At 45.5% G+C, this 26,760-nt stretch overlaps 1 long non-coding RNA gene across 3 annotated transcripts; it reads right to left on the bottom strand.

Moving 5' to 3' along the window:
* Nucleotides 1-357: 357 nt before the first annotated feature.
* On the bottom strand, nt 358-24,846 carry LOC150065318 (uncharacterized). 3 transcript variants are annotated; one of them, XR_016534756.1, is made up of 5 exons: nt 24,756-24,846; nt 22,121-22,272; nt 21,405-21,541; nt 20,336-20,493; nt 358-508 (listed from the first exon to the last, which is right to left on the bottom strand). It is a non-coding gene; the product is annotated as an uncharacterized LOC150065318 (long non-coding RNA). The 3 variants fall into 3 exon arrangements; XR_016534757.1 differs by lacking the exon at nt 358-508 and having other exon boundaries at nt 20,248-20,493; nt 22,117-22,272; XR_016534755.1 differs by lacking the exon at nt 358-508 and having other exon boundaries at nt 20,248-20,493.
* Between the last annotated feature and the right edge of the window lie 1,914 nt (nt 24,847-26,760).

The following is a 26,760-nucleotide window of genomic DNA, read 5'->3' as shown; positions in this document are numbered from 1 at the left end:
TGAGTCATTGGTTTTTATCAAGAACCTGGAGAATGTAAGGTTTTTCTTTGTTTTACTCCTGGAGTCTGCTACCATCTAACTGATCCAGTACAGGTTCTCTTCCTTCATGTTGTGTTGAAGGAGACATCCAAAAGCAGAAACCATACACTCCAATGCATACCTCTGTGACTTCAGTGTTGCAAATAAAGCCAGATGAGAGATGCCCAAACATTCAATGTGTCTACCAGAACAGATCAAATTAAAGATCCAAATAAAACTAAAATATGGAAATATGGAATAATAGGTAGCAATTAAAATCCATAAAATGTAAAAGATAAATGGAACAATCAATGAAATAAAACTTTTTTTGTGGTACTCTTCACTGTTTAGGCAGCTGACCTCTGAGGGTCAAGAGTCTAAGTCAGCTCTCACAGGAAAGTAGGTGAGCGTATTCTCTTCATTTAGTCTCCCCAAGAGCAAAAAGCAGAGGTGTGGCTCAAGTGGTGGAGCGCTTGCCTTGAGCCTAAAACTGAAAAAAATCCTGAAGGTAAAACATGTGTGGTCACAGCTCTCAAGTGGTGAACCAATTGCCTAGTACACATGAGGTATAGTGTTCAATCCCCAGGGCAACTGCACACACTAAATCTCTTCCTTTTCCTTTCTAGTCTGCCTCTTGGTTCATTATAATGAACGAGTCCAGCCTGTTTCCACCCATTCTCCTAACACTTAGTGCTGAAAATCCTAGAGAGGAAAAGCGCCAGGAGAAACTGGGTCCCCTCTGCTGAGAGGCCACCCACTTCCTGGTCACCTCTCATTGAGTTTCTGCTCTGCCCCTTCTCTTTCTCTTTCCAGTGGAATCACAGAGCCCTCTGTGCTTACTTCCCTCACTTCTGTTCCCAGACTCTCGGTCTCCAGGCAGGAGGCCAACTGCAATTTGACCATCTCCATCCATCACCTAGAAGTCTTCAGGACAAGATAATCAGCCATGGTCCATGGTGGAACCACCCTGACACAGATCAGAGGCCTATGAGAAGTCCCCCCACTCCATGACTGTGGGGTCAGAGACATGAGTCTCTCATGCTTTCTGGATACCCTTTAATTAGGACTTTGCAGACACTCACTCATTTATCTTTCCAAATACTTGGGGACAGCTAATGCAGCTGTCACCCTATCTTCCAAACTGGGCTCCAAATTGCCTGTTACCAGAGACTCCCCCATTGGCTGGCCAGTGGCCTAACCTTAAGATGCATGGGCTGACTGATTTACAGTCAAAAAACTAAATTATTTGTCTACTGAACTCTGGCCTCACCAGCCTTTAACAATGGCTGTTGTTGGCCTGCATTCAGGACCTTTGATTTTAGTATTCTTACAGATTTAAACAATTTTCTCCAATGAAACGGCAGAGTCCAATGGCAGGTCCCATATGCTCAAGCTTTTGTTCTCTTACATTCTAAACCTTCTCTCTCTTCATCCCATCCTACCTCACAAATTGTTCTTTGTTGCCCCCTCTCCTCAAACTCTAAAACATTGCCCAAACCACCTCTATCTCCATCTAGTCTTTTGAACTTTCACTCTGCCATTGAGCCTCCTCCTTATCCACTCCACTCCATCCTTCTCCTCCCACTCCTTCTACCCCCACACCTGAGAACTTCCAGTCTCTACCTCCCAATCACCTTCTGCTCAGCTCCTCCCTCTACCTTGCTCCCCTCTCCCCTCCTCTCTTCCCTTCCATTCCTGCCCACCACTCCCTCTAAAATGTCTCATATGTTTCCCCTTCATGAGGTAGCAGGACAGGACAGACCCTCCTGAGTCCATGTTCCTTTCAGCCTAAACAAGATGGATTCTGTTGGACAAAGACTGAAGTCATTTTCAAGCACTCTGCTCCATTACAAAAAAACAGTTTACCAGGATTATGAAATTGTACTCTCTCACCTGGCATGATATTTAGCATGTTCTTAGCTAGACCAGACAAGAAAGAATGCATTTTAGGGCCAGGAGCATGGCCTAGTAGTAGAGTGCTTGCCTAGCCCTGGGTACCACAAACACAGAAAAAGCTGGAAGTGGTGCTGTGGTTCAAGTGGCAGAGCGCTAGCCTTGAGCAAAAAGTGTCCAAGGACAGTGCATAGGCCCTGAGTTTAAGCCCCATGACTGGGAAGAAAGAAAGGGGGGGCAGAGGAGAAGGGAGAGAGGGAAGGAGGGAGCATTTTAAGGTCGGCCAGGGCTCACACCTATTGGATAAACAAACAGAATGCCTGCTTTCCCTCTCCCCTCTAGAAAGAGGCTAATCTTCCCACTGGAATTATCAGAACAATGCCAGTGATTCTGAAAACCTTGAGTTCATGGTTACCTGTCTAGTGATGGGCATGCATCAAAACACCCACTTGAGAGTCAGTTATGAAAACCTTAAGGAAGTCATCCAAGACCCCCACGAAAGCCCTGACCTCTTCCTTAACCACTTCTCAGAGGCAATTAGTATATTAATGCTAATGCTGATTCCACAGAGGGCACCCCACTCCTTCATGTTCACTTTATGAGCCAGTGCATACCCAACAAAAGGAGAAAGTTACAGCCCCTGGAAAAGGGGCTTTCCACCCCCCAGAATGAGCTTTTACACTTGGCTTTGAACAGTATTAATGGCAGGGAGGAGAAAGTTAAAAAGGAGCAAGAACAGGAAAGACAGCAGAGAAAGAAGGACACTCAACAGCTAATGGCCACCTTCCAAAAGACCCAGGCCACCATCCCCAGGGCTGCTGGTCTCAGACCTTCCCTCTCAGCTGCAAGGGGGTGGGGACCAGCCTCCTGGGCCTCACTTTGGGTGCAGTAAATGGGACACAGGGCCAAGGAAAGTCTGAGTCTAAAGCCTCCTACCAAGGCCTGCCCTAGCTGTGGACAATGGGGACACAGGAAATGTGAGCATCCTGCGGCCGGCCTTGCTCTGGGTGGACCTCCTGGTCTCCATGCTTCCCTGCCACCTGGTCCCATGCCCTGATACAATGAGGAGGCTCAGGTTCCTGGCTCCAAGCTGAGCCTTTACTTGACTCTATAGAACTCTGGGGCAAAGGGGTGGTAGCAGGAGAAAATGTTTATCTTCTTCAGGACACTGGGATGTCACTATCACATCTAACTTCTTGGGGAGGTCCCTCCACTCCCTCAGATTTAATAGTTATGGTGGTTATGGGGACTCCTTTCAAGCCCCTCCATACTCCCGCTGTTTCCTTCTTGCTTGGAAACTTAACTCTCAGTCATTCCTTTCTGATTATGCCTTAATGTCCTCTACCTTTATTAGGAAAGGGTCTGCTTTCTAAACTTGTTTCCTTATACCTAACCCGCTAAAATGCACCACTATTTTCCTCCTCTAGATGAAACCAGACTCCAGTGAACCTCCCCCCCCCCAGCCCTCTATCCTCCACCTTCCTTGCCTTCCTCCCTGGTGAAAATCACTGAGGTTCAAGGGCCAGGCCCAGTGCCCTACCACTCAAGTCTCCTTGAAGTGCAATCTCTGCCAGTGGTACCGAGTAGTGGAAACAGACATTTGAGACACAATGAATTAATACATCCAGAGCATTAATGCTCTCCATCACCTGCTTGGACAGAGAAGTCTGACGTGGGTTAGACTATACCCATGGGTCCTTTTCACTGCAGTGGACACACATATGGAAGAGGAGTGAGGGTTGGCAGGAGGAGTATGGAATCACCTGCATGCCACAACAGTGGCTGTGGAACAATCAGGGAGATGGCGGCACTCTCACAGGTAAATGCCCTACCTCTCTCTGACCAGAGATTTAGGGACTAAGGATGCACTTGGCATCAAGAATCCCACTCCAAACAGCGCCTGGTGGCTCACACCTGTACTCCTAGCTACCCAGGAGACTGAGATATGAGGATCACAGTTCAAAGCCAGCGCCGGCACTGAAGTCCCTGAGACTGGTATCTCCAATTAATCACCAGAAAACCAGAAGTAGCACTGTGGCTCAAGGGGTAGTGCGGTAGCCTTGAGCTGAAGAGCTCAGGGACAGTGCCCAGGTCCAGAGTTCAAGCCCCATAACCCGGGGGGAGGGGGGAGTCGCCCCCCCACGCCCCGAGCGCGCCTGCGCACACCACACTGGCCATGCAGACGCCCCGTGGTGGGTCTCAGGGATCCAATGGAGCACCAGCTCCTGACCTTTGAGTCACCCATTTGGGACGACACCCAAATTCCCGGGACCAGAACTCCAGCCAAGTAGGAGAGGAGCAATCTCAAGGGGAGCACAGGCACAGACTCTCCCTAGACCTTCCGCGGTCCCCGGAAAATCCAGGGTCCCAGCTCCACCCTGGGCTAGGAAACTACAAATCTCCCGCCATCAGGCCCGAGGGCACAGTGCTGCCCAGGCAGCCCGAGCGCCTGCCCCGCCTGCCCGCCCACCCCTAGGCAGGACAGATTTCTACCTGCTTGCTCTGCACCAGCGATCTACTGGATCACAAGGAAATCAGAGGCTCCATCGAGGGACTGGATGCTGTACACGAAGGAGACACAAGATCCCTCAAATAAACAGAAGAATTTTTTTCTTTCTAATTATTTTTTAGTTCTACTTTTTCATTACTTTCCCTTTGTTTGCTCATTGTTTTTGTTCTTTTTTTTTCCCCTTTCCTTTACTACTTCATCGCGGTTCTGCTCACTCCTGGAAACAAGGTCAACATAGCTTTCTCCTTCATTGTGTATATATTTAACTCAAGACTATTCTGCTGATTTCCCAGTCCCATATATTTCAATCTTAGCACTTTTAATTTTAGTATTACTTCTTAATAGTCACATACTTCTAAAGGTTTTCTAATTATTGGTTTCTTTATAATTTTTTCTATTTTCTTTCTTTCTTTCTTTCTTTCTTTCTTTCTTTCTTTCTTTCTTTCTTTCTTTCTTTCTTTCTTTCTTTCTTTCTTTTTTTTGCCAATCCTGGGGCTTTAACTCAGGATCTGAGCACTGTCCTTGGGCTTTCTCAAGGCTAGAGCTCTACCACTTGAGCCACAGCACCACTTCTGGATTTTTTCTAAGTACTGAGGAATCAAACCTCGGTCTTCATGCATGCTAGGCAAGCACACTACCACTAGGTCAAAGTCCTGGCCCACTATTATTATTATTATTCTTCATTTTTTACCTTTTCCTGATATTAGGTGTTATCTTCCCTCTATTCCTTTCCTACCCTACATTCCATTTAGACTGATTGAAATCTCATAGGGATCAGGTTGGTTTTTGCCTTAAAACTGTGTTTGTGATTGGATCACAACACAACAAGTCAAGGAACCTCATCTCCCACTCAAAATAAACAGGAAACCGAGCAGTCAACAAAAAAGCCTAGAGAAGGGTCCTCAAAATGCTCTACATACGCTACTAGTAAACATGATAAATGAAAAGATTAAAAGCGTGAATAAGGCTATACATGAGGCTATTCAAAAAGTAATAGAAAAATTCATGGAAGCCACTAACAGAAAGCTGAGGGAATTCCAACAAAAGATCAATGAAAGAATAGCCACTCAACTAAAGGATTTGAGCCAGGCACAGTGGCTCATGTCTGTAATTCTAGCTACTCAAGAGGCTGAAATCCGAGGATGGTGGTTCAAAGTCAGAAAACCGTAAGTGGTGCTGTGGCTCAAGGGGTAGGGCAGTAGCCTTGAGCTAAAGAACTCAGGTCCAGAGTTCAAATCCCATGACCAACAAAAAACAAAGCAAAACAAAGGATTTAAGAGAGCACTCAAAACCAAATCAAGGAGGTAAAGAAATCCATGCAAGATATAAAATAAGAGACGCAAGCTATCAAAAATGACCAACTAGAAGGTAGAGAGATTAAAAAAAAACAAGGTAGAGAGTATTGAGAACAGATGAGATGATGCAGAAGATGGAATCTTCAGAATTGAAGATAGTTTAGATTATATAAAGGAAGACCAGAAATAAATATTCAAAACAAGTCAAAGAAACATGACAAATCTCTTCAGGAGCTCCATGATACAGTTAGAAAACCTAATTTAAGGCTAACTGTATTGAAGAAGGCCTGGAGAAGGAAGCTAATTCAATAAGAAGTCCATTTTACAGAATCATCCCAGAGAACTTCCCAAATATCCAAAAGAACAGGTACATCCAGATCCATGAAGAACTCCAAAGAGACCAAACAGTAACAGGACATCCCACTGCCACATTATAATCTGTACAGGGTCAATGGAGACCAAGGAAAAGATCTTCAAAGCTGCCAGAGAGAAGAGAACAATCACATATAAAAGGAAACTAATTAGGATGACTACAGATTTCTCAGCAGAGACCATGCAAGCTAGAAGAGCCGGGAATGATGTATGCCATGCTCTAAAGACAGATAACTACCAACCAAGAATACCAGCTAAGCTCTCATTCATAAGCTGAGTGAAGAATAAAAATCATCCACAGCAAGGAAAAATTGAAACAGTATATAACTGCCAGACTAGATTACAGAAAATTCTGTAAGATGTTCTATACATTGAAAACCAACATGATATAGACAGATAAATGCACCGAAACAGTGCTATGGGGTTCAGAGATCGGTAGGCAATGAGACCAATCAGAGCATGATCAAGGTGTCAAAACTTTATTGAGGGCCAGGAGTTTGGCCTGTTGTGTAGCGTGCTTGCCTAGCATGCATGAAGACCCGTGTTCAATCCTTCGGTATCACATGCATAGCAAAGTTGGAAATGGTGCTGTGGCTCAAGTGGTAGAGCTCTAACATTGAAGAAAGCCCAAGGACAGTGCTCAGGCCCTGAGTTCAAGTCCCAGGACTGGCAAAAAAAATTTATTGAGCAAGGGAAGTTCTGAAGTGCCTGGACTACATCCTAGCTTGGGATCTCAAAGTGTAGCCCTGAGCTTTAGCTGGGATGGGTTTATAAAGGAAAAAACTACACATAGATTGCCAGGCAAATTCTGTTTAAGCAAAAAGCCATGACAGAAGCAAAATTTTGCAGTTAGCCTTGTAATTTTGTGTAACATAAACATATTTTTCTCAGGGCATCCTGATCTTGGTTATCTTAGTGTAGCTAGAAGGCCAGATTACATAGAATGTTTTCTTTCCTTGAATCATCTCAGACAGCCTTCAGGCCCTTCTTGCCTTGTTGTTGAAACCATTAATTTCTCAATTTTTACTAATATGGATTAACTATTTGTAATAAACCTTTATGTTAGAGTTGGTCAGAGGTAAGAATGGCTTTTACTCTTCTACAACCAGGTAGTTTATAGCAAGAATTGAAAAGATATAGTCCCTAACAAAATGGAATAGAAATAGCAAGAAAAGACCTTCTATCCAAAAAAAGCCCAGGACCTGATAGATTCATAGCAAATTCTATAAAGCCTTCAAAGCAGAACTCACACCAACATTCCTCAAATTCTTCTACCAAATTCATTTCATAAAGCCAACATAAATCTCATCCCCAATCAGACAGGGACTCATCAAAGAAAGAGAACTATAGACCCATTTCTTTGATGAACATTGATGCAAAACTTCTCAACAATATCCTGGCCAATTGACTTCAATAACTCATCAAAAAAAATCATTCACCAGCTGGGCACCAATGGCTCATGCCTGTAATCCTAGCTACTTGGGAGGCTGAGATCTGAGGCTTGTAGTTCAAAGCCAGCTGGGGCAAAAAAGTCTGTGAGGCACTTATCTCCAATTAACTACCAGAAAACTGGAAGTAGTGCTGTGGCTCAAATGGTAGAGTGCTAACCTTGAGCTGAAGAGCTCAGGGGCAGCACCCAGGCCCAGAGTTCAAGCCCCACAACTGACCAAAAAAGAAAAATCATACACAAGGCCATGAGGGTAGCCTAGTGGTAGAGTGCTCACCTAGCATGGATTTGATTCCTTGGTACCATATACTCAGAAAAAACAGAAGTGGCATGGTGGCTCAAGTGGAAGAGCACTAGCCTTGAACAAAAAGTGTCTAAGGACAGCGCCCAGGCCCTGAGTTCAAGCCCCAGGACTGGCAAAAAACAAAACAACAAAAATGCACCACCATCAAACAGGATTCATCACAGGGATGCAAAGTTGGTTCAGTGTACTGAAGTCAATATAATTCATCACATGATCAGGAGCAAGGACAAGAAACATATGGTCATTTCAATTGATACAGTAAAAGCATTTGATAAAATCCAACAATTGATAAAAACTCTGGAGAAACTAGGAATCCATGGAGCATTCCTCAGTATAATAAAGGGTGTGTATGACAAACATACAGCTAGCATTATACTTAAATGTGAAAAGTTAAAGCCATCCCCACTAAAATCAGGAAGGAGACAAGGATGTCTGCTCTCTCCACTTTTCTTCAATATAGTATTAGAATTCCTAGCTAGAGCCAGCTGCAGTGGCTCACGCCTGTAATTTTAGCTACTAGGAAGCTGAGATCTGAGGATCTCGGTTCAAAGCCAGCCCAGGCACTAAAGAATGAGAAACTCGTATTTCCAATTAATCACTAGAAAATGGGAAGTGGCACTGTGGCTCAAGGGTAGGGCAGTAGCTTTGAGCTGAAGAGCTCAGGGGCAGCACCCAGGCCCAGAGTTCAAGCCTCCCCCCCCCAAAAAAAAGAATTCCTAGAGCAATAAGGCAAACATAAAGGGGATCCAAATAGGGAAAGATGAAGTAATATTATTATGTTTCTTATTGAAAGAACCCTATAGACTCCACTCCTAAGTTACTCAAACTGATATAAAACAGAAAAGACAGCCTCTTCAACAAATGGTGCTGGCAGAACTGGTTAAATACCTGTCGAAAACTTAAGCTGGATCCTTACTTGTTACCCTGCACTAGAATCAACTCCGAGCAGATCAAAGACCTTGAGGTAAAAGCAGATACCCTCACATTTTTACAGGAAGGAATAGGAGATACCCTAGGACTCCTAAGCACAGGTTGAAACTTTGTTGTTGGTGGTGGTCATGGGACTTGAACTCTGGGCTTGGGTGCTGTCCTTGAGCTCTTCAGTTCAAGGCTAGTGCTCTACCACTTGAGCCATAGTGCTACTTCTGGTTTTCTGGTAGTTAATCGGAGATGAAAACCTCACGGACTTTTATGCCCAGGCTGGCTTGGAATCGTAATCCTTAGATCTAAGCCTCCTGAGTAGCTAGGATTACAGGTGTGAGCCACCAGCACCTGACCAGGTGTTTTTTGTTTTGTTTTTGTTTTTGTTTTTTGCCAGTCCTGGGGCTTGAACTCAGGGCCTAGGCACTGTCCTTGGACACTTTTTGCTCAAGGCTAGAGCTCTGCCACTTGGGTCACAGCACCACCTCTAGCTTTTTCCATGTATGTGATACCAAGGAATGGAACACGGGGCTTTATGCATGCTAGGCAAGCACTCTACCACTAGACTATGCTCCAAGCCTGAAACTTTCTTGATATAGCCCAGAAACACAACAGATCAAAGGGAACAAAGGCTGGACAAATGGGACTGCATTAAACTGCATAGCTTGTGTATGGCAAAAGACATGCATGTTAAATAAAAAGCCCACAGAGTAGGAGATCTTCACTAGCCGTACAACAGACAAGGGCCTCATATCTAAAATATACCTACAACTCAAAAAATTGAATCTCTCCAAAACAAATCTTCAAAGAAACAACCATTCCATTCGAAGGTTGGCTAAAGACTTAAAGAGAGACTTCTCTGAAGAGGAAATAAGAATGGCCAATAGACACATAAAGAAATGCTTGATGTTTCTTGCCATAAAAGAAAGGCAATTCAAAACTAGAATAGCATTGTCAAGAATTCTAATAACAACAGATGCTGGCAGGGATGTGGCTACTACACTGTTGGTGGGAGTGTAAACTTGTACAATCACTCTGGAAAAGCAGTATGGAGGTTCCTCAGAAGATAAAACTTAGAGCTCCCATATGACCCACCAATCCCATTCCCGGGAATCTGCTCAAATGTCCAGAAACAAGTCATATTAAACCTACCAGCACAAGCATGCTCATTGCAGCATTATTTATCATAGCTAAGATATGGAACCAATCCAGATGCCCCTCAGTAGATGAATGGATTAAGAAGATGTGGTGGTCCAGACAGGTGTGGTGATTCACACCTGTAAGCCTAGCTTCTCTGGAGGCTGAGAGCTGAGGATTGCAGTTCAAAACCAGCCCCGGCATGAAAGTCCATGAGACATATCTCCAATTAACCACTAGAAAACCGGAAGATGTGGTGTATATACACAACAAAATTCTATGCTGCCATCAGAAAGGATGACATTGCCCCATTTGTAAGGAAATGGAAAGACTTGACAATGTGCAGTAAACAAGATTCAAAGGAGCATAGGCTCCATGGTTTCCCTAATTTGTCGTCTGCTTCTAGGATTTTCCTGGCAGAGGAGCACAGTACTGCATATAGCCATATAGCATGAGGCTAAGCGAAATGCACTCCAGGATAGGGAAACAAGAGATTTATCCTTGTGGTGGCTGTTTTTAATGAACTATGTGAAGTTACTTATTTTTTAGTTTTTTAATTGGAAATAAGAGTCTCACAGACTTTTATACCCAGGCTGGCTTTGAACATGATCCTCAGGTCTCAGTCTTCTGAGTATCTAGGATTACGGGCACGAGCCACTGGCACCCAGCTTTTTCTTTTCTTTTCTTCTTCCTTCCTTCCTTCCTTCCTTCCTTCCTTTCTTCCTTCCTTCCTTCCTTCCTTCCTTCCTTCCTTCCTTCCTTTCTTCCTTCCTTTCTTGCTGTTTTTTTTTGTTTTTGTTTTTCCCTTTGGGGTTTATCTCCTGTTGTTGTTGTATCTGACTTTGGTACCTGGTGGACAGTGTATACATTTATTTGTTTATTTGAATCAGGGGAGGGAAGGGGAGAAGCGAGTAATAGAGGCAAAGGACGAAGGGTGAACCAGTTTCACAGAGATATTCAAAGGACAATATGTTAGAAATGAACTTCACAACCTGGGAGGGGGAAGGGATAGCGGGAGAAAAACATGGGAAGGGGTAACAATGTTCAAGAAATGTAATGTACTATCTTATGTGCCTGTAACCCTCTACACATCACCCTGACAATAATTTAAAAAAAAAGAGCTGTAGACAGGATCAGGGTCTCCACATGGGCCTTTTCTATCCTCATGTCATGTGAGGGGATGTTTGAAGGCCTTTGTCCAGCAATGGGCACTACAGTCCTTTGCAATGAGTAGGGATACCCAGAATCCTTGGCTGAGATCTACCTGTCTACCTTTCTGACAAGCCAATGACATCCAAGTCCCTAAATGAGACATAGTCTGCCTCCTATATGAGAAGGACTACACTGCTCCTCAATCCACAAATCGCTATAGCAATTGTAGGCCATGACCATTCCCCGCCACCGTCTTGAACACTTGGGTTATTGTAGGGACTGTAGGTCTGTGGAGGAAAGGCATGCACTGGAGAGATGGGAAGGGGTGGGTTAGGGGAAGAGTGTGGAGAGGAGTCTTGAGAGAATATCGGCTGCTCAGGGAGCTCTGTTTTCTTCTCAGAGTCAAGGTGAAGATCTAGACCATCAGCGTGGAACCATCACCCCTCATACCCTAGAACTTCCGGGACCCAAAGGCCTGAGGTCATTCTACTCTTGGGAAGGAACCTCTGTGTTCTCTCAACATGGCATGGATGTTTTGTTGTCTGCTTAGGAAATCTAATGAAGCAGCTGGCTCAACCAGGCTCATTCCATACCCACCCTGCATAGTGTGAAACAACCTCAGCCACATGACACAGTGGACTCTCCTAGTCACAGCCATAGACAACACAACCAGAGGGCCCCTTCAGCCAGTCCTCAGAAAAGCCCATGTGTCCCATTAGATCAATAGCTTCCCTGGATAGAAGTGGGATAGCAAGGAACATGGATCCAAGGGAAGAGAGTTTCAGGCAAGAGGAATCAGGTTGGACATCTATCACATATGATGCACGCCATCAAGAATAACAGCGCATTATAGCCCATTTCACTTGGCTCCCTGAGAGATGCTGATTCCCTGGTTGAGGGGAGGGAGAGAAGGGATCAGCCAAAGGTGCACTCAGACAGGAATTTGACCCTAATTCTACTCCTGGACCAGGAGTTTGCATCCCGCTCACACTGTGTCTATCACATACCCCTGGTTGACTCCCATCTACCCAACAGATGCTTTAGCTCTTTTCATTTTTCTTTTTTTTGCCTGGGGCTTGAACTCAGGGCCTGATCACTGTCCCTGAGCTTCTCTGTGCTCAAGGTTAGAACTCTACCACTTGAGCCACAGCACCACTTCCAGCCTTTTCTGTTTATGTGGTACTGAGGAATCAAATCCAGGGTGTCATATAGGCTAGGCAAGCACTCTACCACTAAGCCATATTCCCAGCCAGTGCTTTAGCTCTTGAAGTATTCCTTAGTCCTTTCTGGCATGGGGGCTAAGGACACAGGACAGGATGGGTGGGAGCCAGGTCCTGTGGAGAAGAACTTAGCTCCATTGCCAGCTGGGAGTCACAGACTGCTGGTCCCCACACTTTGACAGCAAGGGATGTCATTCTCTCAATTAGGGGCCTCTGCTCAGGTATTTCCAGCATGTGGAGGCCCAGCGAAGGGTGTTTCAGCCTCTGTCTAAAGCTTGGAGCTGGGCATGGGATGAAAGGCTGCAGCTCTCATGACAGGATGGTGGGTAGACAGTCAGACATGGGTAGAACACCTGCTGCCTCCAACACTGAGCCAAGGGTTTTCTTACAGATCCCAAAGGGGCAGCAGTAAGTTGAGTGGTGGGGTCAGTACATCCAGTGTGTTCTAAAGGCAGAAAGTCTGCCCAGCTTTCAGATAAAGACTAAAGATTTTATGGATACCTCAGGTGTGTGTGTGTGTGTGTGTGTGTGTGTGTGTGTGTGCACATGCATGCACATGCGTGTGTGTTACTGGGGCTTGAAGTCAGGCCTTAGCTTTTTTGCTTAAGACTGGTACTCTACTACTTGAGCCACACCTCCACTTCTATTTTTTTTGGTGGTTAATTGGAGACATGAGTCTCATACTTTCCTAGCTTTGAACTGTGATCCTCAGATGCCTGAGTAACTAGGATTATATAGATGTGAGCTATATGAACCATATTCCCAAGTGCCAGGTGGACAACCCAATCTGTTGTGTATCTGCATCTGTATTTACTCGGAAGCCCATCTTAATGTAGGTCAGGCTTCAATCTACAGAATGTTCCCCCAGTTTCCCCACCTGCCCAGGGTGAGGAAAATTCCGTGGACAGTCATGCTCAAATCCCCTGCAGGATATGGATGGCTGACCCTCCCCAGGGGCTGACTCAGGTGAGTGGCTGAGCTCACAGGGCCAGAGGCTCCCCACAGCATCTACCTGGTATCTCCAACCGGGCTGCAGGTCCAGCTTACGTGGAATACCTGAACCCTCTGGAAACTTTGAGGGCTCTTTCTCGTGGCTGTCCTGTGATGTGTCCTCAGGCCCCAGGGTCCTGCTGGTAAAACAGACTCCACAACAGTAAACATGCTTGGTGGTACTCAGAGCATTGGAGCTTTATTCAGCAGTAATGGTGGGCATGAGTTGAACAACAGTGCGAATGGGATTCAGAACACAAGGTCACAGCACACAGCCCAACCCCCGTCACCTTGCACGTCCATCAGATGCAGGCTGCTGTGCACACCTAGCCTAACCTGCATCTGCCTCTGTACCTGCTCTCCCTTTTTCTCTGTCTATCCTGGTCACTCGGGTGGAGGGTAAGAGCCAGGGCCGCCTGCACCTGCTTCTTTCTTCTCCAGCTGCTGGGTGAGGCATCCCACACCAGCGCACTCAACCCATGTTCTTAGTGGACACGGAGCTTCTGCACTTTAATAAGATGAATTTACAAAGCACACTTGTGCTTGGCCATAAAATAGGATTAGGAAGCTGCAGAGGCAAAGCGTAATGGGAGAAGCTGGGCCAAGGTGCTGTCCGGGCCAGAGTGGGTGGGGCCAAATTTCACCTGAGGTGCAGTTCAAGTTCATCCCAGTAATGGCAACTACAGTTCCAGAGCAATTCTGGGAAGCCTGTGTGACATGTATCTCTTTCTCAGTGCATGCCTGTCTATGTATATGACATTTCGCTGTTATCCTGAACCGTCTGCAATCTCCTTCCTAGTTCTTTAGTATAAATAAGCCTGTGAGAAAGGTAAGATTAATGAAGTGGGAGGTGTCTATCTAATGCTACAGAGGGACAAATACACCATCAAGGCTGGGCATCTGGAGAATAGGCCATGCCTCCGCTCCCCATGTTCTTCCAGGGAACCCGCCCTTCTTCACCTCTCCATCCTGACAGAGGATGTCAAGCACCATCTTGCCTAGCTAGCATCCTCACTGAGCCTACTGAAGCTCATGGCCGTGAGTAGGAATGGGAGAAAAACGCTTGGCAGCTCATTCTTCCAGGATTGACAGAAAACTCCCTCTCCAGGGATCCAACCCCATGGCTTACACATTCCATGATTAGAAAGATGTTTTTAATATCTTCTGTAGCACGGCCCCAAAATTTTGTAAGGTCACTTTCAGATGAAATGCAGAAGAAATTCTGCTCCTCTTTTGGTAAGCATCTCACAGACAACTGGGGTCCTGAATTTGCTCCAGTCGGTTTTAACTTTACAAAATGCCATCCTTTTCCATATTGAAAAGGATCCAATAAAAGCTTGTGAGCTTTTCCTCCCAACATAAAGTGTATTTCAGAGTTTCACCTCAGGGTTATCACCTCACCTTATTTATTCAGTAACAACAACAAATAACAATTCTAGATCATAACAAATTAAAGGTGATTCTAAGAGGTTACGTTTATGTCTATAATACCTACTTTAAAAAATCAAATTGGAGGGGCCAGAAGTTTGGCCTAGTGGTGGAGTGCTTGCTTAGCATGCACTAAGACCCAGGTTCAATTCCTCAGTACCACATACATAGAAAAAAGCCGGAAGTGGTGCTGTTGCTCAAGTGGTGGAGCTCTAGCCTTGAGAAAGCGCAAGGATAGTTCTCAGGCCCTGAGTTCAAGGCCCAGGACTCACAAAATAAAAATCAGATTGGAAGAAGGGAGCATAGCCTAGTGGTAGAGTGCTCACCTAACATACACAAAGCCCTGAGTTCGATTCCTCAGTACCACATACTCAGAAAAAGCTGGAAGTAGTGCTGTAGCTTAAGTGGCAGAGGGCTGGCCTTGAACAAAAAGTGTCCAAGGACAGTGCCTAGGCCCTGAGTTCAAGTCCCAGGACTGGAAAAAAAATCAGACTGGGGAGGGGAAGCCAGTGGCTCATGCCTGTAATTCTAGCTACTCAGGATCATGGTCCAAAACCAGCCCAGAGCCGGGCACGGTGGCTCACGCCTGTAATCCTAACTAGGAGGCTGAGCTCTGAGGATCGTGGTTCAAAGACAGCCCGAGCACTAAAGAATGAGAGACTCTTATCTCTAATTAATCACTAAGAATAACAGGAAGTGGGGCTGTTGCTCAAGGGGTAGGGGGTAGCCTTGAGCTGAAGAGCTCAGGGACAGTGCCCAGGCCCAATGGTAGCCTTGAGCTGAAGAGCTCAGGGACAGTGCCCAGGCCCAGTGGTAGCCTTGAGCTGAAGAGCTCAGGGACAGTGCCCAGGCCCAGATTTCAAACCCCATGACCCACACACTCACACTCAGCCCAGGCAGAAAAATTCATGAGACACTTTTCTCTAATTAGTTACCAAAAAAGTCAGAAATGGAGCTGTGGTGGATCAGTAGACTGTAGACTTGAGAAAGAGAGGCCCTGAGTTCAAGCCCTAGGACCAGCACACACACACACACACACACACACACACACACACACACACACACACACACACACACACACACACACACACACACACCAGACTGGGGGCACGTACTTGTCTGAACACTTGCAAGCCATAAAGCCCTAAGTTCAAACTATTGTCCCATAGAAGAAGACCTAAAAGCTGGGTGTGGTGGCTCATATCTGTAATCCTAGCTACTCAGGGGGCTGAGATCTGAGGTTCAAGGTTCAAAGCCAGCCCGGGCACAAAAGGACTTTAGACTCTTATCTCCAATTAAACTCTAGAAAACAGGAAATGGGGCATGGCTCAGGGGGCAGGGCGGTAGCCTTGAGCTGAAGAGCTAAGGGACAGTGCCCAGGCCGAGTTTAAGCCCATGACCCACAAAAAGAAGCAGAAGCAGGAGGAGGAGGAGAGGAGGGGGAGGAGGAGGAGGAGGAGGAGGAGGAGGAGGAGGAGGAGGAGGAGGAGAAGGAGAAGGAGGAGAAGGAGAAGGAGAAGGAGAAGGAGGAGAAGGAGAAGGAGAAGGAGAAGGAGGAGAAGGAGAAGGAGGAGAAGAAGGAGAAGGAGAAGGAGAAGAAGAAGAAGAAGAAGAAGAAGAAGAAGAAGAAGAAGAAGAAGAAGAAGAGGAGGAGGAGGAGGAGGAGGAGGAAGAAGAAGACCTAATAAATTACCTAATGACTCATCTAAGTATCTTAGAAAACAAGGACAAACCAATTCTCAAAGCAGAAGGAAAAGAATAGTAAAGATCAGAATTGAAATTAATGAAGGGGCCGGGAGTTTGGCCTAGTGGTTAAAGTGCTTGCCTAGCATGCATGAAGACCTGGGTTCAATTCCTCGGTACCACATACATAGAAAAAAAGCCAGAAGTGGTGCTGAGGCTCAAGTGGTAGAGCTCTAGCCTTGAGAAAGTCCAAGGACAGTGCTCAGGCCCTGAGCTCAAGCCCAGGACTGACAAAAAAAAAAAAAGAAATTAATGAAATAGAAAATATAAAAACAATACAAAGGATATTGTGTGGCTAAATTAACAAAAGGATGATGCAATTAATAAAATGAGAGAATAAAATGATATTATAGGCTCTGAGAATTTGGCCTAGTGGTATAATGCTTGCCTAGCATGCACAAAGACCAGGGTTTGATTCCTCAGTGCCACATACACAAAAAAAGGTGAAAATGGTGCTGTGGCTCAAGTGGTAGAGTGCTAGCCTTGAGAAAGCCCAAGGACAGTGCTTAGCCCTGAGTTCAAGCCCGAGGACTGGCAAAAATAAAAAGCAGGTATTATAAAGACCACTGAAGCTGGGTGTCAGTGGCTCACTCCTGTAATCCTAGCTACTTGGGAGGCTGAGATCTGAGGATCATAGTTCAAAGCCCGCTCAAATCAAGAAAGTCCATGCAATTCTTATCTATGATTAGCAAAAAGAAAAAAAAACCTGAAGTGGATCTATGGCTCAAATGGTAGAGAGTTCATCTTGAGCAAAAATGTTCAGAGACAGTGCCTAGGCCCTGAGTTCAACCCCAGGACTGAAAAAAAGAAAAGAATACCACTGAAATCAGGTCGCTCGCTCCTCAGGGTACTTAAAAAATACTTAAACTGCAATGAATTGCAAAATCTAGAAGAAATGTATAAATTTGTAGACATATATGACTTACCAGTGTTAAACCAGGAAGGGTTTTTTTCTTTAGAAAATGAAACAGAACAATGATGCAGCAGTACTGGATATGGACTACCAAGCAGAGGAATATATTATTGTGCCAAACTTAAAAAAAAAAAAGAATACCAATGCTCTGTAAACTGTTCCCTAAAATTCAGAGGACAGGAACATTTCTAAACTCCTCCTATAAAGAAAATATTATCCTGATATCCAAAACACATAAGGACATGCTGAAAGAGAAAGAAAAGTAGGCTAATTTCCTCAAATGCATATGCCAGAACCCTCAATAAAAATAGAGGGAAACAAAAGAAATAACGGATATAAATAGAAAATAAAGAGGGCACACATCACTCCCATGCTTATAAGATTGTGATTCTATGACTGAAAGACGCTCAAGACTCCAGAAACTAAAGAAGCACTTTCAGAAAGTAGAACTTTGGCTCAAGTGGTAGAGCACCAGCCTTGGGCCAAAAAAACTAAGGGATAGCACCCCAGGCCCTGAGTTAAAGGGCTCCACCAGTATAGGCTACATTATAGAAAGTGACACATGGATGATTCAACCTGGAAGAGGGAGCAGCGTCTGTGGAGAGGCGTGGAGAGTGAGTAGTAACACCGGTCACCCCACGGAGGTGGACGCAGCTGGCCTGACCCAGGACAGAATGCATTGGGCTGAGGTGGCACCAACTTAATGATTCTAGCTTGGCCTGACCACACTGAGTTCAGGTAGAAGAGAATGGCTAGAGTTGAGGTTCGCTATATGTAGCCACCAAATGAAAGGATGTGTACAATGGTCATGGTTTTTCTGTTTTGAAATATTGAGACTAAACAGAAAGGGGCTGCTTGCCAGCCAGTGAGGGGCCTTCAAAGGGGTCACTGTATCTTAGGAACCTGGAAGAAAAGGAAACAAGTATTCTGCTAGTCCGTTGGTGGGTCAAAAGTCCTCTCTACAGCCAGGAGCCTGTGTCCTAGATGAATACCTAGTTTAAGGGGGAGGAGGCAGCATCTCCCAGGGGACAGAAGTGACCCGTCCCATCCAATTGGTTGGAAGGAGAGGGTGGGGAAGGGGGACAACCTGCATAGTGGTTGTTGGCCAGCATTCCACTTTCAAATCTACTTATTAACAGTAACTGACCCAGTGGGCTAGTTCACTCTTGTAATCTGAGACCAGCAGGGTCATGGTCTATGGCAATCTAAGAGACTCAATCTCAACCACTAATAAGTCAGACATGGCGGGGCACACCTTTCATCTCAGGTACTTGAACAGCATGGGCAGGACAATTCTGGTTTAAGGTGACCTTGAGCAAAAAGAAAAAGGGGTGGGGGCAGAACTCACCTGAAAAATAACTAAAGCAAAATGCCCCAGAGGTGTATGTAGCTCAAGTGGCAGTAGTAATAGAGTGCCCGCTTAACAAAAGTGAGGGCTTCAGTGTAAAACACAGTAATACCAACATAATAAGTAGGAGGAAGTTCAGAACACCTGTGGAAAAGAAGACGACATTCCCTAATCGTAGCCTGGTTGCTGCAGCAGGTGCTGGGCTCCCAGGAGGCTAAGCTAGTGTGCCTCTTCTGGTCTGAGCATCCGCCCACCATTTTGCCCACCTGAGCTGCAGCCCTATCATCTGAACTTGAACACCTGACTCTGAGTCTCAGAAGCCCCTTTCTTGGAGCTCTGGATTCTGGACATGCCTGAAATGACCACTCACACAAATGCTAGATTCCACCCCCCCACCGCCCTTGCTGCTGATGGCTCGGCCCTGAGAGCTGTGACTCTCCGCTGATGGTGGAAAATTTTTTGCACTACGGTCCTGCCTTCTCACTCCAATGCCAAAAAAAAGAGCTTTGGCAGTGTGAATCAAGTGGTATAGCACCTGTCTAGAAAGTGGGAGGCCCTGACTTACAAACCTCAGTACTACTAAAAGAGAACATAAAAGAATAACAAATGGTTTTGAGAGGGACACAGGTAACTAAGAAGGTGACCGTTTTCAGGAAGGTTCGGGCACTGGATCAAGCCATTGTGAAGCTGACTGCTTGAGAGGAGGCCAGAGGTCCTCTGTCCAAGACCACTGGTCTCTCTGGACAGTCCTAAGTTTAGGTGCTTCAAAAGGTTTGATCTAATGAGCAAGTGAATGAATATGGAAATGAATGGATGGATGAGTGAATGAATAAATGAAAGCCTACAAGCTGGGCTGTCACCAGGAACCGCTTCCCCTTTTTGCATTAGTTGTCCACTGTTCTTCAACCTTTCAGACTCTGCTGTTTGAGGACAGCAATTTTCTCCTTCAGTCTATCTCCCTGAGATACCCTTCTGACATCTTTTGGCCCTTGGAGTCTCAGTTTCTCTCTGTAGCCGGGTCTGACATGCCACCCTCACAGCCATGCTAAGTTAAAAGAACTGCCGTAAGTGGGGCATGGGCCCTGGGCCCGGACCTTAGTCATTGTTGGATGTTGTGGAGCCTGGGATCCAGTGTTTGGATCCAGCAAGAGTTTGCCTTTATGGGAATGAGGAAGGCAGACAGTGAGTGAGCAGCCTCAGGGAGAAAAGAAATACGGCACTATGGCGAGGGGGGGGGACAGTGCCCAGCTGTGCCTCTCCAGCTCTGCCCACCATTGCAATCCAGCCCTCTCCCACACGCAATCCAACCACATCCTCTCCTGCTGCCTTTGAGGCCTCTGAAAGTAAATGGCCAGAGGGGGTCTGACACAGAGGTCTTGCTGGCACCTGGGAGCTGCATGCTCCATCTGGCTAGCTTGTCTCGGACCAAGCAGACCAGTCTCCCTAGTGACAAGAAGTGATGTCACAGGTCTGCCCCACCCCTTTGAGGAGGACCAATTACCTTCCCAATAAACATGCAGAGTAGTACAAAAAAAACTCAGGTGGAGTGTCCCAGAAATGTCCATCTCTGGCTTTTCCCCTGGGTAGGGCAGAAGGGTTTCTCAAGTCCAGGTAACGTCGACAGCCTCAGCTTGGCTCAGCTCACCTCTGCACTGGAAGACTTGAGAGGCTGGCAGGTTTGCCAGTGTACTGGACAAGAATTGTACATGGAGGATCTAGAGAGTCTCATCTACACCATCAGCTGCAGGGAGGCCTCGGACACGCTGGGCACACTGCAGTGTGAATTTCATGTTTGCCTTCCTCCTGCGGGTGTTTGAGGACATTTTTAACAAAACCCACACATTGGGGAGTCAGGAACTTCAGAGCACAAGGTTCTTTCATTCATCACTAAAATGCAGAGACACATATAATTGTCTCTGTGACTTAAAAATAAACAAAAGGGACATTGTTCTTGACTACAGTCAATGATTCCTCCTGTCTGAAACTCATTTCCTTTGACCTACAACTTATCCCTCCCAATCAATCTCTTCCCCCTTCCAGCCTCTGGATAGCATTGTACTTCTCTTTATTATTATTATTATTTTTTGCCAGTCCTGGGGCTTGAACTCAGGGCCTGGGCACTGTCCCTGGGCTTTTCTAAGGCGAGCACTCTACCACTTGAGCCATAGCACCACTTCTGGCCTTTTCTGTGTTTGTGGTCCTGCGGAATTAAACCCAGGGTTTTGTGTATGCTAAGCACACACTCTACCCCTAGGCCACACCCTCAGCCCTACTTTACTATCTTGAAGTAGCTCTACAAAGGAGCTGCCATTAAGCAAAATAGTTTATGAATACACTGTACCTTGAACAATGTCACCTCTTTAGACACTCTCAACCCACCTCCTTCTCTCATTTTTCTTGATGTTGTAGGATAATGCATTGAATTCTTGACTGCACTCTCCCTCACTTCTCTTCTTTCTACCCTCCTCCCTTTGACCCCACCCCACCAAATTTCAAGTACCAGCTTCCTGGTGTTTATTTTGAATAAAATAATTTAGCCATTTCATGGCATATGGAGAGATCTAAACTTGGCTTTGCAAACCATACTCTCTCTCTCTCTCTCTCTATATATATATATATATATAAGTATATATATAACATATATATATATTCAGTCCCTTAATGACAGCCAAGAGAAAATAAACTGCAGAAACAGAACTGCCTACCATACCAACCTGCTTTTGTCACTCTGGCCATTAATCCACCCCTGGGCTTAGAGGTCATCAGGTAGACTGTGCCTTAGCTGCAGGGGCTCCAGATCCAGCTAAGAAAAGAGCTCTCTCACCGACAGTCTGGGGCCAGGAGCAACGTGCTGCCAACAATATTAGGATATTGAGTGTTTGTCTACCTGTAAAATAGAAACTTGGGGGCCGGGAGTTTGGTCTAGTGATAAGAGTGCTTTTCTAGCATGCATGAAGACCCAGGTTTGATTCCCTGGTACCACAGACACAGGGGGGAAAAAAAAGCTGGAAGTGGTGTTGTGGTTCAAGTGGTAGGGCTCTAATCTTGAGAAAGCCTAAGGACAGTGAGTTCAAGGCTCTGAGTTCAAGGCCCAGGACTGGCAAAAAACAAACAAACAAAAAACAAAACTCAGGCCAAAGTCAACCCTCAGATTGTGGCTGCAGGATATTCTCCTGCTTCACATCTCAGTCCCACCCCCCCCCCACACCCCACATGGCTATACTGCAGGTAAACTATTCAGGCCTGGACGAACCTGCCCCCAGGAGGTAGCACTCCGTGTGGTGACTTTAACAATCACTCAGCCCAATGTCTTCCAACACAATTTGGATCATCTCAGTTATTTCAGTGACATAAAATAACCTCTTGATATCTGGGTAGTGTAAGGATTTCAACATTGCCTCACAGGAGATGAAGGTATGCTCTCACTTGCTCAGGATTTCATACACCACCTCATTGTCGTTCAGTCTACCGTGGGCCATTTTCTCTTTCCTTTAGTCTACAGGACCCTGTAGTGTTTTTTGAGTTCTTCCTCAGTAGACAAGGTTCTGGTTTGTCACCATAAGAATATGTCATCACCACCACCTAACAGCACCAGAAAAATTGAAAATTAAAAGTGGTTAGAAAAGGGACATATGTAACTCGAAGTATCTACCTGAAAAAAATATCAAAGGGGCTGAGAGTGTGGCCTAGTGGTAGAGTACTTGCCTAGCATGCATGAAGCCCTGGGTTCAAGTCCTCAGTCCACATACATAGAAAAAGCCAGGCATGGTGCTATGATAAGAGTGCTAGCCTTGAGAAAGCCCAAGGACAGTACTCAGGCCTTGAGTTCAAGCCCCAGGACTGGCAAAAAAAATTATATATATATATATATATATATATGTATATATAATGATCTACCCCAAGGTCTTAGAAAAACAAAAACAAAAAAATAAACCCTAAAGGAGGAAAAAAATAATTTAAAAAATCTCCACTAGGAGGCACTGGTGGTTCACACCTGTAATCCTAGCTACTCATGAGGCCGAGAGCTGAGGACTGAGGTACAAAGCCAGCCCAGGCATGAAAGTCAGTAAGACTCATGGTCAATGAGACAGCAAAAAGCTGAAAGAGGAGGTGTGGCTTAAGTGGTAGACCACCACCAACCTTAAGTGAAAAAGCTAAGCAAGAATGAGAATGTGAAGCCCTGAATTCAAGCCCTAGTACTGGCATACACACACACACACACACACACACACACACACACACACACACACACACAGGTTTGTCATCTATTCTTTCTACTCAGATAAAGTCCCAGTTCTCAGAAACAGAAAATAAAGCGAGCTTCTCTTAATGAATTCCTATCACTTTTTTTCTTTGTGTGTGTATATGTGGGTCGTGGGGCTTGAACTGTGGGCCTGGGTGCTGGCCCTGAGTTCTTCAGCTCAAGACTACCGCCCTACCCTTGAGCCACAGCCCCACTATCTGTTTTCTAGAGACTAATTAGAGCTAAGAGTCTCACAGCTTTGTAGTGCCTTGCCTGGTCTGACTTTGAACCGCTATCCTCAGATCTCAGCCTCTTGAATAACTAGGATTACAGGCTTAAGCCACCATGCCCAGCTTCCTGTCACTTTTGAAAGCTATCATTCCTTTTTCTGTTGATTTCCAGTCCTGGGGCTTGAACTCAGGGTCTAAGCACTGTCCTTGGGATTTCTCAAGGCTAGGGCTCTACCACTTGAGCCACAGCTTTTTCTAAATTGTGGTACAGAAGAATCAAACCTGGGTCTTTGTGCATGCTAGGCAAGTTCTCTACCACTAGGCCAAACTCTCGGCCTCTGGTGATTTTTTTTTCCCCATCTGGCTATGGAAGTTTTCCACTTACTAGTTTCATGGCTTTGCTTATAACTTTTGGAATAGCTCATTAACTTTTGTACTAAGATGTAACTTTGTACACATCTTTGTGACATTGTCTTAATTTTGGCAGTATTGGGGTTTAAATTCAGGGCTTTACCCTTGGCGAGCAAGTGCAATATTACTTGAGCCACGACACAATTGTGTTGTCACACACATTCTTTTGTGTGCTTTTTTCATGATTTTTTCTCTCATCCTGGCCGAGAGCCATGATCCTCCTACTCATCCTTCCATGTAGTTGGGTTTACAGAGGTGCACAACTCTACTTACCTAGTTTGTTGAGGTTTCGCTTTTTTCTCTAGGTTGTCTTCAATGTTGACTCTCCCAGTCTCTGCCTTCAGCATAGCTGGCATTCCAGGCATGTACCACCACATCTGACTCGCCTTTGTCTAGATGTGATCAGTGTTTTTCAGTCTATTCACTATTCCTTCTCCATTTTTCTCTCCAAAGTGAATTTGTTGAAATTCTAACCCCCAGTAGTTGACCCCTCTGTGCCTCAGTTTCTTCATTTGACAAATGGGACTGTCATTCTGGTACGTGCCTCAATAAAGGCTCAAATGCTACCGCTCATAAGGGCCACTCATATTTTCGGTTTACTGGCCCCATGTTCAACATGACAACAAATGCCAGCTGAGAAGGGTTCAGGGATGAATGTCTCCCTTCTCCATCCAGTGTGTCTACATGTGTCTTTCCCGTTGCCACCTCTAGATCTTTCATCCCTCTTTCTGACCCAGCTCCTCCTCCTGTTCTGCTGGCGAGTCCCAGTTGTTTCCTTATCTGCATTCGGGGAAACTTGGGTGAGGTGGCCTCGCCTCCCACAAGGACATTTCTCAAATCCTCCAACATTAGAGCCCTGTGGGCACACGTGCTGGGAGTCCTGTACTTCATTGAGTGACCAGGATGCCCTGTGACCAGGGCCTAAATCCATGCTGCTGGAGGAACAGGCTGACCTTGGCTGGCTACTGGAATGAAACCCAAGGCAAAGTGGCTCAAACCACCAAACAATGTGGGGAGAATCAATAAAAACTAAGTTTGCTGGACATGGCTATTTGAGAGCCGGGACAAGTGGTAAAGCACTAGCCTAATAAGCTCAAGGTGTACAGTTTCATCTCCGATGCTGCAATTTAAAAAAAAAAGACTTAGGAATCTAATGGCAACTGTGCCAGGCATGGCTGTACCTGAGTGTTAGATGATGGTACCAGAGGTTACCTTCCTGGCCTCATGGCTCTGCTTACTGCCCTCTGTGCTGGGCTCTGCCTCTCAAGTTACAGAATGGCCCTAACTGTCAGCAACTGCAAGATGGGCAAACTGCCTCAGCAACTGCCTCAGAAGGGTTCTAAAACAGTTCTGATCTATGAGATGTGATTGGTCATATGCCTAGGTCTTAGCCAATCACACTGGGCAGAGAAGATAATCCTGGCTAATGGGTCAGGTCACATGACCTCCTTCTCCAAGGTGGCCTGGGCTCTGCTTCTTGGTAAAGAATCTTGTGATGCATGAGTGAGCAGGGTTAATTGTCTTCTTTCCTTGGTATGCCTGATTGTATCCATATCTGGCACCGTACTATCCTCTGTTCACCACAGTATTCGTGGGAGTTTGCCCCTTCCCAGGCACCACTTGCAGTGTGAAGATAGGATTTGGGATTGAACCCAGTTTCCTTCTTTTTTTTTTTTTGCCAGGCCTGGGGCTTGAATTCAGGGCCTGAACAGTGTCCTTGGGCTTTCTCAAAGCCAGAGTTCTGTCACTTGAGCCACAGCACCATTTCCAGGTTTTTCTATATATATATGGTACTGAGGAATCAAACCTGGGTCTCGTGCATGCTAGGCAAGCACTCTACCACTAGGCCAAACACCCAGCCTTGGGCCTGTTTCTTTGTATAATGTTGCAATGCATTACACAGTCATAAAACTTTGTTGACATTCATATTTAGAAATGTTCCTTTGTCCAAGAGACCAGAAAAAAATGGGCTAATAAAGGCAGATACAGCAAGTAAGTCCATGTGGAAAAACGAAATAGTTAAGCTACCCAACTTCCATGCCCTTACCCACTTCTCTGACCCTTACCCACATACTGAACCTCTCATATCTCTACCCACCACCTGCCATTCCTACCAAATTCTCTGAACCCTTCCCCCTTTCAACCTCTCTGACATCTCCCCACTTCTCTGACCATCTTCACACATTTGACTCCTGCCTACCTTCTTTGCTCCCACCATCCCTCTGAGTCATCTTGATCAAACATGATAAGGGGTGTCAATGTGTGAGAAGTAATGCACCTTCTATCTGGCAAATATAACCATAACTCTTCTGTACATTACAATAAAAATATAATAAAAAGAGAGACACTATCTGAAAAATAACTGAGGTAAAAAAAATGATCTGGGAGTGTGGTTCAAATGATAGAGTGCCTGACTAGCAAGCACAAGTCCCTGAGTCCAAAAATCCAGTACAAGATATCTGAGGGGGGTGGAAATCTGTGCTTAATTGGTATCTCCTAGAGGGGAGCCATTCAACCATCATGCCCAATTGCTGGAGGCCTATGCTGAGTATGAGTATGCTGAGGTGACATTGAGGTGGTAAGCTTGTCTGTCTGGGTCAACCACACCCTCCATTTGTTCTATAAAACCTTACATTGCTGCAATATTCTAACGATAGCAGATAGGGTACCCTACCCACACCCATGCATCTGCCCACCATCCTGCCCACCGGAGCTGCAAGCTCTTTATTCTAACACTCTTCTTTGAGTATCAGAGGACCCTTCTCTGAATCTCTGACATCTGGAAATGTCTGGAACAAACAATGCTTCTCTGAAGAATGACATATGGGTCATACAAGTGCCAGGGGCCTTCTCACTGCTGACTGAACCCCATGAGCTATGTCTGGCTGCTGACGATGGAGCCCTTAATCTGTCCTCAATCTCCCTCCCTGGTTATCAGCTTGGAGGCTCCCTGGTGTATTAAAGTTTGTAGAAGAATAAAAAAGAGAATTGGGAGGAAATTTACTAGATTTATTTACATAACTAGTGACTGCATCATTCAGTTTGGTCATATATCTGCTAGAGACAGACCTGTTAACTGCGCAGTCTCAAAACCTGGACACCTCCATTAAAGGGCAACCAATGAGGATGCACAGGTCCATGGCTGAAGTCTCTCCAGCTCCCTGGAGTGAAGGGTGTTGAGTCCAA

The sequence above is a fragment of the Megascapheus bottae genome, chromosome 3, assembly GCF_031878675.1.
Source record: "Megascapheus bottae isolate mThoBot1 chromosome 3, mThoBot2.hap1, whole genome shotgun sequence".
Lineage (NCBI taxonomy): Eukaryota > Metazoa > Chordata > Mammalia > Rodentia > Geomyidae > Megascapheus > Megascapheus bottae.
The sequence above is the reverse complement of the archived record's forward strand: the minus strand, read 5'-3'. Positions and strand labels throughout refer to the sequence as shown.